Here is a 13,843-nt window from a genome sequence, read left to right as displayed (position 1 = left end):
GTTTCGAGACGATATTGCGACTTGAGTTACAAATTAGAATAAGGTCCACCTTAGTGTCTTGGCTCCAAGTATCTACATCTCGTTCTTGACATACTAAAGTCATACTTAAATATATCTCGATACTGAATCAGATATCAATTTCCTCCTATTAGGTACGAGCATTCATTTATTGGGTTCACGATCGATTCAACGCATTGCTGACTTGAACATTGATAATGACACAAAACAGAGAGAACTCTTAGATGACTATGATATTGCGTGGTGTTGCCATTCTAATAAAACAAATTACATCGTGTGATCTTATCGCATAATCCCTGACATATACGATTCCTAATCCTATATATACGAATCTTTATCCTAATCGCTTCAAATAGACAGAATAAAACTAAATAGAATTTAGAAAAATAAATATACGGTAGCGAATACGTTTTATGTGGCCATGGTAAAATAATCTCAAAATTCTAACACAAAAATTATCAAATACATTAATGTGAGTTCTGTTTCCTTCGCATATTTTGTGTATTTAAATTGTATTGGATGATGGCGGACTCACGCGCATTGTTTGATACAAAAAGTCCCCTCGGGAGTTGTGCGTGGGTCGCGCTGCGCCTTCTTAAGTTTTAGTGTCATTTTCACTCGTGTTTATAATTGTTCTAACATATTTTCAAAATTTAATTAACTGTCTTCACTTATGTGATGTCTGGGAGCATAAATAAAAAAATACATGAAACTAGATTTTAATGACTGAGAAAGGGGACGTCATTTGTCGTCAGGTAACAAATAGAAGAGAGCCATAGATAGCGCTTTCTTGCACAATGATGACTTGTTGCCAGCATTAAAGGCCGGTATATTTTCGACAAAAAGACATTTAAATTGAAAGTTTTATTATAACACATTATCTAGTTAAATAAAGTTTGTTTAAACACTACCAAAAAAATATTTCTACATAATGGGCATTTTTTTATTTAAAATATTGACTTTAGGGTGTCGGTTTTTTGTGACGGTGTGCGCGCACATCGTAAAAATTTACTCACATCATTTTTCCCTGACGCGCCAAAAGAAGAATTTCAAAAATATGCGATAATAATTTAATAACTATTTATCAATTCAATAGACACCTTTGTCGGGAGACAAGCTGATTAGTGTTGGTAGCAAATAATGAATGTATTGTAAAAAATAATTAAAAATCGTACTAGGCCTTATATTTTAATGTTTTATATATTTTTGACCAAATCACACCATAAACACCATGTTCCATGCTTTCCAGGTCTTGTTTACATTTAAAAAGTCCTGTTTTAAACTCGTGAATAGTTGCAAGCGATTTGCTGTTGCAACTTGCACGCGAATTGCACTTTAATTTTTTCTATGTAAAAAGTTTAAATGTTACGTGTGTTTTGGTAATTATGTACCGTAAACGTTTGTTTTGCACGACTCTATTTGTTTTAAGAGATTGTATAATTTTTCTATTATTATACACTTTATAAAACCTGCACGTTCCGGTGTGACGTCAGTCCGTCTTGAGATCCTGAAGCCTTTCATTTTTTTATAATTATTTCCTGTCTGTGTATTAGTCTGTGGTTTACCGATGCAATGTAGAAATACTTGGAGTATTGTGATGTATATAAAAGCAATTCATTGTTAAATGTATTTAGTACTTTTACCCGCCATTTTTGTTGCGGGTGACATCTTTCATGTTTGTTCTTATAATAACCACGTTTATAAAACCTGAACAATCATATATATGGTATAGTAATAATAAAAATATATTTAAAAAAGAATCAATGATGCTACAACCTTTTTAGGTCTGGGCCTCACATTTCTGTATCTATTTCATGATCATTTGTTTATCTAATAGACAAGCATGTGATCAGCCTTTTGTGCCTGACGCATGCCATCGACTTTTTGTGTCTAAGGCAAGCCGGTTTCCACACGATGGTTTCTTTCACCGTCCGAGCAAACGTTAAATGCGCTCACAGAAAGAAAGTCCATTGGTGCACAGATGGGGATCGAACCTACGACCTCAGGGATAAGATTCGCACGCTGGAGCCACTTGGCCAACACTGCTGCTGCAAAAATATATAAAAGGAAAATTATTGTTTTAATTTTCCTTTTATATATTTTTGCTTATCTAAAATGTTTTACAAATTACAAGTAACACGGAAAAATTACACAATTACCAAACTTAATCTAAAATAAATTATAAACTAAAAGATAATCTTAAGGTTCCCTAATTATAATTCAAAATGCAATACAATACAAAATAATACCAAAATCATAAAATATCTATTTAAAAATACTTATTTGGTTGAGGTACCCGATAGGTGATTAACAACGCTTTTTTTTTAAATTAAAAATATTCGTTTGTTGCTTGTATGTGTAAGAGTTTATGAGAAACAACGAAAACACAACATTTTATGTATTTTACTAAAAGTTTTAATTATAAAATTACTTATGACGTTTGTAAAAAAATTAAAACGTCAAAACAATTTTCCTGCAAAACACAAAGTCGAATATTTATAAAATAAATCACTAACGAGTTTCTTTTGTTATAAAAATTGTGTACTGTTTGTAAATTTACGCGGAAAAAAATTGCGTTAAACTTTCTGTTCGTGTTGTGTAAACTTCTGTTTTTAAACGTTATCATGTTTACCATATTTTTACGAAAATTGGTTGCCACAGGTTTAGACCAGCTTTTTAAGTGCCCGATTGCAATAGGTACATCCTAAGAAGGTCTGTGTAATATTTAAAGAATAACTCGTAACCGTCATAAACCTTGTACGCCTATATTACATTTAAAGTCACGTTCTTATACGCTCACGTTCAATTATTCTGGCCGCTAAGTATGTATATGTCATAGCCAATTAATCAGCCGTTTAATTAAAAGCTTAGCCGTTTAACTAACGGCCTGAAAGATGTTCAGCCAGTTGATTAAACAGGTAGGCAAATGACTCGGATTGATGAAGTTTCATCACTTGCCTAGCCTGCTAATTTAAATTTAGTTCCACTTTCTGCCACTCTTAAACTTAAAACGAAACGTCGTTATAGCGTCGGCAAACCATAATTTCGATGGTGTTTTCCAAAGGTTCATGAAAAACAACAAGAACAATGCAAGAGTGTAGTATCAATAATAATGTAAATTTGACTTAAGCAATTAAATTTTAGAAGAAATATAATCTATGTCACATGTTTCATCTTTTTTATTTCTGCCAAATACAGAACAGATTCGTACTCTATCGTATAAATGGAATAGTTAAACGGCTAATTAAGCTAGTTCGCTGCGACACATATCCAAGTTGTATACTCGACGTTGGCCGAGTCAGTAGTAAGACTGGATCCTGTTGCGTTGGAGGAAGCACACGTGCTTGACTTACAGTTTATTTTAAAGGAACATTTCTTCTAATTCCCAAAACATCGCGAATATTAGCTAGTACATGCGTATATCAATTCGTCATGCGATGGAATGATTCCTTTATTCAAAAGAAAATTTACGTAATAGTAATATCTCTAACAGGAAGCTTATCATAAAATGTAATCAAATTTCTGTATGAAACGCGTACGACCTGAATATTTGCCTCAAATCAAAATATATTACAAATGTTTTTTCCAATATGTCAAAGAATTAAATTCCTTAGATTTATAATTAAAATGTAAATAGAAATTTATTAAGTCGGGATTATTTTTATATTGTCGTTTATTCCTTATATTTAAAATAAATCATTTAGTGGCGCTACAACCTTTTTAGTTCTAGGCCTCAGATTTCTGTATCTGTTTCATGATCATCTCTCAATCTAATAGGCAAGTAGGTGATCAGCCTCCTGTGCCTGACACACGCTCTTCCACTTTTTGGGTCTAAGGCAAGTTTCCTCACGATGTTTTCCTTCACCGTTTGAGCGAATGTTAAATGCGCTCATAGATAGTACATTGGTGCACAGTCAGGGATCGAACTTACGACCTCAGATATGATAGTCACACGCTGAAGCCACTAGGCCAACACTGATCTAGTTTTCTTTTGTTTATTTTTCATAATACATATCCTCTAGATTAGTCACTTCAATCAAATCATGAAGTCCAGCAGAAAGGTACGTAATATACTCATTTTAATATTAAGGTTCAATACGCATCAAATCCACCAAACCGTTACATTTATTGCTAAGTCTGGACTCTGAGGGTAACAATAGTTGTTAGAAAAGTATTAAAATCTCGTGACTGAATCTTACCCTTATATGGTAACTTGCGTTTATGAATATGGAGTTATCAAAGGATGAAATGAGAAGTTGGTAACCCGTAAGGCACTATGTTATTTAAGGCTCGACAAATATAATAATCCCATATGAATGATATGAAGGAGGTTTTAAGGTCAATACCGATGTATATTGATAGGTTATTTGTTTGATATGAATATTACACCGACCATATAATTCAGTATAGTACTAAAAATATTATTAAGTAACTTTTCTTCGTTTTGTAACGTGCGTCGTTTGGTCAAGAATACATAATATTTATATAATACATGTATTTGTTATCAGTTCTTCCCTTTGTTAAGATTTTTTACAGATGAAATGTTGATCGAAAAACGTTTACCTAATTTATAATAAAGATGGGCTGGACATGTAGACTGTCAGACAATCGATGTACCATAAGGGCGACCTGGTGTGGAGGCCCTATTGGGAAACCATACAGAGGAAGTCCGCTCACGAAATGGGTGATGACATTTCAAAAGGCTGGCTCGAGCTGGATGCAACTCACCCATAGAACATAGCTGGAGATCCTTGGAGGAGGCCTTTACCTGCGTAAAGGTTCTTGCAAAGTTACTAGGAAATAGACATAGTCATAGACATAACATTTATTACTAACAAAACACACACACAGAAACACATAAAATAACAATAATCAAAAGATAAATAAAAAAAGAAGAATAATAGAGAGATAACAATTGTTTTTTAAGAAAAAGGTTTAATTGTGTAATGTGTGTATGCTGTGGTTGTAATTAGAATAACAGAAAAATAGATATAACTTATTATAGATAAGAAGTTTAAAAAAACATATAATAGGATTAATTTTACTTTGCTTTTTGCAAGTTATAAATTAATTAATTAAATTAATTTTTAATAATACTTAAATCAAGCCAATGATAAGCATCGGATAAATAGTAATTTCATGTTTGTGATAACATATTTAAATATAATTTTGAAACGGCTTTTACACACGCAATTATCTAAAAGTACGACAAAATGTAACCCTTGGGTCATCTGATGTTAAGTGCTACCTACAGTATTCTTAGAAGGATAGTAAGTGCGTTGCCTTATAATAATTGGTATTATCTTGAAGGACCCTACTCCCCTCGAGTCGAATTGGTTCAGAAATACTTCCCATTAAAGGGCAGCTGGTTCCACATAGTTGTGTTTCGCGGCTGCTTTTTAACTGCCTTAAAAAACGCTAAATTGTGGAGTGTCGGACGTCGAGGTGATAATCCTAAAGACTCCTCCGTACACTCTCCATGGTAAATGTGGTAGAAGATGCAGAGGGACCACACATCTCTACGCAACGCCAAACTTTTGATACGTTTAAGCATAAAATAATATTATCACAATGTAACATTAATTATTAGTTTAAATTATGAGTCAATAACAAACAAAATGGCTGATTTGGCTCATGGCCCACTTTGAAACTAAATCTAAAGCATACGAGCAATAACAAAATTTCAAGTCCCTATTGACTTTATAAACAGTTGTCTATTCTAAGACATATGCCGAGAAAAGTTTTCCAATTTTTAGCAAACGTTTCCAAAGCAACTGATGCCGAGTTCTATCGATCTTTACAGCCTTCTGGAAAATGGTACACCACAAAGAACTTAATATATTTTTTAAGACAGACCAAAGAGATTGACCTAATATGAAAAAGCTAATTTCTGAAGGCACCTATAAATACATGACAACCAAGTGACAATTTTATTATTTCTAATAAATTAATATATATATATTATATTTGATACCACCGTTTTTTATTGGAAAATTCAATTGACGTTTTTTATCTTTCTTTATTACTTTCTTTACTTTATTATCAATGTACTAACAAATATTTCGATCATCATAATTAACCAAATCGGTTTTTATGATCACTTTCAAGTATTAGCGAGACAAGCGAACAGAAATTTACTGTCAGCTGTCAGAGTCATTACATGTCATGAAGCTCATAAATTAACAACATCAAAGTTTAAAAAGTTTTATCAGTTCTAAAATGTTCGATTTACACATATTAATAGATCTGCAATTAGCCGACCATTTGATAGCCATTACTAATAGTGACTCCACATGCATTGTTATTAACTTTTAAACCTTTTAAACATCTTCTTAACGTTTCCTATGCTTACCGAAAGTATTCTTCTTGTTCACCAGTAGTTTGATGATCAAATTGTTAATGTTATGTAGAATTTATAACGTTAAGTACCAAAAGAGACTACTCACGACACAGGTAATCCTAAATCCCTGGTGTGGGGGTCCAAATACAAATCCAAGTACACTTTCTTTTTTAACCTTTTTTAACAACAAATATTAATACATAATTTGTCCTGCGTTTGATTCTATGGTCGATGCGAGTTGAGAAACACACAGAAGTGTAACAGCGTCATGCATCAGGATTTACACAGACGCACACACTTACACTTTCGACATCAATAAAAATACTGTCTCTTCTGGGATTATCTAGGGTAAACACGTAATTTAATTTTAATTAGATTTCCAAAGCATTATTACGAAGCATTGCCTAAAGGGATTCCAGGGGTGTAGTCATTATTATTTTGTCTAGGACACGGGCAGACTTAGGTCACATTGGCTATTAATTCTATAATAGTATTGTTAGTTTAAATTAGAATTAAAATTTCCTAAGGTTACTATGTCAAAGAATATTTATATGTTTAAATTGATTCATTTATTATCAAAGAATATTTTTTGGAAAAGTAAATACTAGAAGAGAATTGGGCGTCAACTTGACCTTCATACAAATGTTTCATACAATATCTTATTCGGCGTATCTGGGCCAGACAAGGGTCTCTGATGGAGATGTCAATATTGACGATCGTTAGAAATTCGCTACTTCATCTTATATCCCAAATCGAGTTGTATGTTGTAAAGATCCCTAACTTTGTAAAACTTTGTCACTTGAAATAGCAATATATAGTCCATATATATTATCGGTTTATTTGGGAACCTAACGCGTCTTTTGACAGAGAACGAACTGGTCTGATTTTTGATGACATATTAATCGTTTAATGAAAAGACAGCGCATTCCAGCATGTTGGCATCGATGGAACGTTGCTATTACATACACCATTTTGTAACGGTAATTTATTTTAGCCATTAATTGGATTGCTAATAAGCTATATTTAATGTAATTACATCACATTATAGTAAAAAGTAATAACCAGCGCGCGAATTCATGACATATTTATTGTAATTAACCGTACTTCATAGATTAACGGACCTTTTTAATTGTCCTTTGAGTGGACAGTTCCTTTAATGACAGAAATAGATAGGTATTTTGTAAATATTTTAATATTTTTGTAGTTGTTTCTTCTATATCTAGGTGTGTGAATTGTTATGTATGTAACATAAGCGTGTACTTGCAGCATGGGTGACGCTCGACGTTTTGAGGAGGCTTCGACTGATTTTCACTGATTTACTACAGTCCATTAAACATTAAAACCGTTAGATTACCTTACAGAACGTAATTATAATTTATTAAATGACGATTTAATTTCGACTGCCGCCGATGTTTTGTTGTTAGACTAAGTTTTCTTTCCTTTTTTTAGTCATGAACTAAAAAATATAGTTATACTATTTGAATATATATTAGTATCTATATACTAATGATATTACGTAATTGCGGAAACATTAGACACGTAAAATAAACATTTAAAACACTCTGCGGTTTGTTTGACGCGACCTAAATTGTATAAGTTCGTGTTATGTAAACACTTGCGGAATCCTAAGTAATTGCTGCTAATTGAAGATAATATCGTGGTTTATGGATTTTTGAAAACGTTTTTCTTGCCTCAAGCACTCCCATTATGTAACTTCCGTCCTCGAGGAGATGTTTCGGCAAGTAGAGGAACAGCATTCATCATATCGATTTGAATTCATTGCGTTTTGTGTGTAACCCGAGCTTATGGCTTGAAACTACATGGATACCACGTAAATCCTTTACATAAAAAAGAGACCCACCCCGAGGCAAACCGATAAACCCGTAAAACCTTGGAAAATTATTTACCTATACCTTCCTCTTGGTTCTAGATATTATTCAAAACCGCAATTAATGTGCAGTAGATTTTAGTTCGATCTGTCGAAAGCTTTTTTCTAGGATTAAATCACTTCCCTAACTTAAAACAGCGTTCGTATGAAACGTTTTCGTTCTAACGTTTTTCACCTTTGAAAAATGATTATGAAGAAAAAGCATTTTTTGAATTAGCTATATACCCTATGAGACTCACTAAACGTGTCTTTCTATTGCTAAAAGATTTTTTTTAAGATTAACGCCAAAGCGTTGTTAAAATGCAAAAACGTAGCTTGCCTTAAATTTGTGGGAAAACTATTATCTTAAATCCCGCCGGTATAACACGACCATTTCGATTCAAACCGTATCGACACCAAACAAAATCTATTCGATTTTTCCCACGCGAATGCTGGTAATAAATATCGCCTACTTTCTTGAGCTACTTACATTGAACGGAAACCAGATCATATATTAATAACAACAGTAGGAAGGTGAAATACACGCCACTCATTGAAGGGCTGTTAATAATATTAATTAGAATTTACTAATATTAGTATTCAGTTTATTCGAATGCCACTACTTCCCGTTTCACAGATGTTTTTTAAAGCATTGCAGCAAGCAAGCAGTGAGCGGCGTTGTGAGTTTATTAGATTCTCGGTGCGCTTGACTTTTGGGTTTTCGTTTGGGATCAGTTCAAGCATGTTTAACAATTTGGCTAACACAGTTCAAAACGTTTGTAAAGATATTATTGTATTGTGTTATAATATCACGAATTAGAAGAAAAAGGTTAAAAGCGCCTGGAATTGTTGTTGTTTTTACTTTTTCATTTCATTGAAGCATTGAAGTCTAGACTTCTCCTAAATTTATCTTGAACGATTTCAGTGATCAATTGAAACTTCAACTCGTAGGTAAATTTGGAGTCCCAACAAAGTTTATTAGTCTATAGTCCTATTGTTGCGCTTATACTGTGCCTGCATAGAATCCGTCACCATTATGTGGGCTTCATTGAACGCGTTCTATTGAAGTTTTGCGTTATGTTGGTTCCGAAATCAACGGTTTTTTTCTCATTTTATTTAGAGACTTCCCTGTTGACCGTACTTTGACTAGATTTACATAGTCGCTAGTCGGCTATAGAGACATGTATGTGACGTGAAGTCAATTCAGAGGTTGGTAAGAGGATTTTGCTTTTTAGTCGATTTTGTTTGTTTTTCTGAAAAGCAAAAGCTATTTTCATGTTATAATAGAATTTTAAAATAATGACTGTCTATTGTAAACATTTTGTGTTAGTATTAATGGGCGGATAGCATTCATATTTAACTACATAAACTCATTATTAAAAATAAGTAAATAGTTTCCACTATTGGTGGAAATTTGTGGTGGTGTAATGGTTGCAGCTTACAAATATTGTGTAAAACAAAAAGGCTTATAGGCAATAGAAAAAACTGGCGGAGAGTTTATTGACAGTTCTTCTCGTCTTTTCTATGCACTTGAATCGAGCACTGGCAGTAAATTATTAGTAAAATAATTTAGTATTAAATATCTGTTTCTTTATTGACATTGGGTTACCTAAATGAATAAAAGATGTTTAATTTTCAATTTGAGTAAAACGCATCAATCTTTATAATGCATTTTTATATAAATAAAACAAAATAGGTGGCTTAATTCATTAATAAAAATAATTAATTTCTATAATAATAGTAATTGACAGAAATAAAAGTAAACCAAAGCATAATCTTTATTTATTAAGACATGAGGATTTCAGGACTTTTTGCACCAAACAATTCTACGTATGAAAGAGTATGGTGCTTACTAGAGAGGGTTTCCAGAAGCTCTTGCAAAGTCCTATAAGTTCCACAAATTCCAAAACCACAAATTGCACGTTCCTTCACATATTCATCCCCGAACCAACGCTGCCATCATCGACCATCCGTCAACCCCCAAGAAACATAGCTTGTTTAATTTTTACGAAGTACAAAAAGACATGGAAATAAACATTTGGCAAACTCAAATACCAAAAACACAAAACAAAGAAATAGTTCCATTTAACAACTGTAGGTAGCGCTATTACACATTTATGTGTTAAATAAAAGTTGTGAATTAGCGTTTAAAGCTTTTTAAATTATATTTTTAAAAGTTGCCAACATTTTGAAGCTGATTAGAAAGCTTCAAGGTCGTGGTATTCAGAATTTAGTTTATTAAGTAAATTCTTCGTTTGTTTTCGTATTTTAATTAAATATAAATAAATACGTCAAACTGTCCATATTTAAACTGTGTACACGTAAGGTTTATAATATTTTGAGTAGACAGTTCTGCACAGTGTCTGCGCATTATGAACAGCACTTGTTACTAATATGTGCTTGATATCTGAGTGCTGTGATTAATGGCTGCCTTTGTAATGTGAATTTCAATGTATCTAGATATTATATTTTATTATTGTGAAATAACTTCTCAGAAAACGTGAATTAAATTACAAATTCATTATTTCCCATCAAATCAAGAAAACGTCTCTTACTCTATCTTGTAATAAATGTTTGATCTGTTCAAACTTTTCTTTACTGTTTGCATACATTCTCCATCCTTGGATCGATCAGGATGATCAGATGTCAAATGGAAATATCAAATGATTCGGTATTGCAGGGAACATGTCCCATAGGAATTTGTAATAGTATTAATACTTTTTATGATATTAACTGAAATGTATCATAAAAAATATTCTCAATACATTTAGTGTAATTATTTAAAACGTCATAGTTCCGTTCCAAAATTTAGTTATGACGCTTGATACCAAAATACTATGTTAAAAAGAAACGAAACTTCGTTACAGTATATACTGGTTGTTCGGAAGGCATTCTACGTTATCAGTATAAAATAAATTAATGAACTTTAAACAACTCTTGATGCCTGTATAGACTTATGGTACAGCTGTGTGGCTGTACCGATAAAAGCTATATCCAAATAATCCTACGGTTCCTTTTTTTTTAAGGAGGCAAACAATACCGAAAGAGCGGAACTCGCGAGGAATTGGGCCACGGCTCGCCCATGAATATTGTAAATAAAAATATTATCGATGCAGCCGGGGCGTATTTCGCGACGCGTAGCCCGCCATTCGCGAACTAGTAAAATTAATTAAATGTATCTTGTTTTTATTTTTGGAAAAATGTGAGATAAAAAGTCCCTGGACACTATGGCAGGGGAGTAGAGTGTTACCTACGATTCTAAAACAAAGTGCTAAGAGGAACAGTCAATGCTTCCTAGTACATTCGCAATGACGACCTCCATCGGAACCTTATTGTCTACATTCCTGAGCGGCAATGAGGAAATGTTGCTACCGTTAAAGGTACACTGCCACATTGACCAAACTTTTTAAATTTGTTTCAATTTTATTATTACTATTTAGGTTAAGAAAATTGTTAATATAATTGATTTTTATGTTTAGGTTTTAATAAATGATTTTAATAAAAGTAAATTAGGTAAAATTTAAATAACTTATTAGTTTTACGTGAATGAAATTGTGTCTGTGTAGAGACAATTTATTTAAAAAACCTGTAATCCGAAAAGCTTTTTTAAAGAAAAATTATCTAAAGATTATGAATACAACAAGAGCATATCCGCTAGTTACTTGAAATAGCTAAGGCTTTTTTGAATTAACATTTATTGTTCATACATTTTTTTCTCTTTATTTTACAAAATAATATAATATAAGCAGAATATGTTATATCAGAAAACCGCCGTGCTTTGAATTAATGTAACCATAGCAGTCTTGTTTAGGAGCGCGACAATTGCATATAAAAGTAGTAGTACATTTAGTCGTTGACATTATTTTCATACATCCATCATGTATAACAGACTATTTGATTTTCCATTTAACGCCTGACACTTGATTGATACTGAGCACTATTGCGCCATACTATGAACAGTTAATCGTGTCACTTTTCATTATATTTATAAGTACTTTTAAAGTTCCAACAACGATACCGACTTTGACGTTTTGGTAACATACCCTAGCCTTGACGAGGCTAAGGCCTTGTATGGTCCCCTTGTGCCTCCTCAATGTAGCGAATACGCCAAACACCGATGTCGCAAGCAGGGCTGAAAATTCTTCGAATAAACTTTCGCTCGTAAATAAGAAATGGTAATCGCTATCGTTATTAGTAGCTCCAGAGCTCTGTTCCAACTAATCCAGAGTCCAGAGCTATTTGTAAATTTAGCACCATACAGTTTTTTTACTGACGTTCATTAGTGTATAAACGTCATTCCTAAATGAAGAGAAGATATTTAGATTTGTTAAGAAATAAACATTGGTAACAAAATATTCATCACCGGACGTCAAAGCAGTATACGAAATATAATCGGTCCTTGACGTCCGTCGTTCCACAACTGACCGTTGCTTAGGCAGTTTTTGCCGCGCACCACCACTATGTGAAACCAGCTGACCACTGCAGTATTTCCAAAAGAATTCGATTAAGGGTCCTTCGAGAAAAGAGCGTATCAATTCTTAAAAGGCCGGCAACACACTTGCGAGCCTTCAGGCAATGACACTCTCATGGGCGGTATCACTTAACATCAGATGAGCCTCCTGCCGCTTAGGCCCGTTTAAAAAAAAAGGCATATAAAATCGTTATAAATAAAGTGTAATATGATAAGTATAATTTTGTTTGTAAGTACAAACGCCACAATAACTTATCCACAGAGAAAATTAAATTGTGATTGAAGCTAAGAAATAAATATTAGTGACGAAATTTTCTTTGACTAAACGAAGCTAATAAAATGTTTATAGAATTTCTATAAAAATAATTAAATATCATCTTCAAAGAATGATATGTATAATTTGTTTTCTAAATACAGACGCCACGATAGCTGGTCCACAGAGTAGATTAAAATTGGAATTTTGATTGAAGCATGAAAAACCGATCATAGCTTGTCACTTGACATCGATTGAGATCACATCTGTATTTTCAGTTACTTCGTAGGCTGTCCAGTGCAAACGAGGGTAATATCTGATTTATTTATAAAAAATCTTTAAGGCTTTTACAAGGAGAATAAAATAAAAATATAACTACGCTACAAAATAGCTCGTTATGAAGGATATTCGAATAATCCAATTTATGCAATCTGCGAAAATATCAATAAGTTTTCTTATCCGCTTCTTGTAATAGAAGCCCGCATTTCCACTCCAAAAAGCAGTCTCATTATCTTGAATAGACTCGAGACTAATAATACGCTTACAGTCGACATTCATACTGACTCTAGTGCGTGGTTTTGCCCGAACCAATTTATGAATAAATACATGAAAGCTTAAAAAAAGTATTTTTCTGGTGAGTGACGGCAATATAGCTAGCTATCTTTACGGATAGAATAGGTAAAGACAAAGAAAATGGGATTTATGTATGTGTCACGTGACTACTCTATGCCTACTAATCTAAAATATTGCCCGAGTTTAAGCCCAGAACCATCGCGAATGCGTAAGTAATTGGAGCCTATTTCCGGTTTCCTTCATCTTACGCCGCTCAGTAGCGTGCCATCATACGCAGTCTTTTGTTCAGAAACTAAGAACCTAAGAGATGATTATTTCTAC

Source organism: Pieris brassicae, chromosome 2, assembly GCF_905147105.1.
Source record: "Pieris brassicae chromosome 2, ilPieBrab1.1, whole genome shotgun sequence".
Classification (NCBI taxonomy): Eukaryota; Metazoa; Arthropoda; class Insecta; order Lepidoptera; family Pieridae; genus Pieris; species Pieris brassicae.
Note: the sequence above shows the minus strand (reverse complement) of the source record.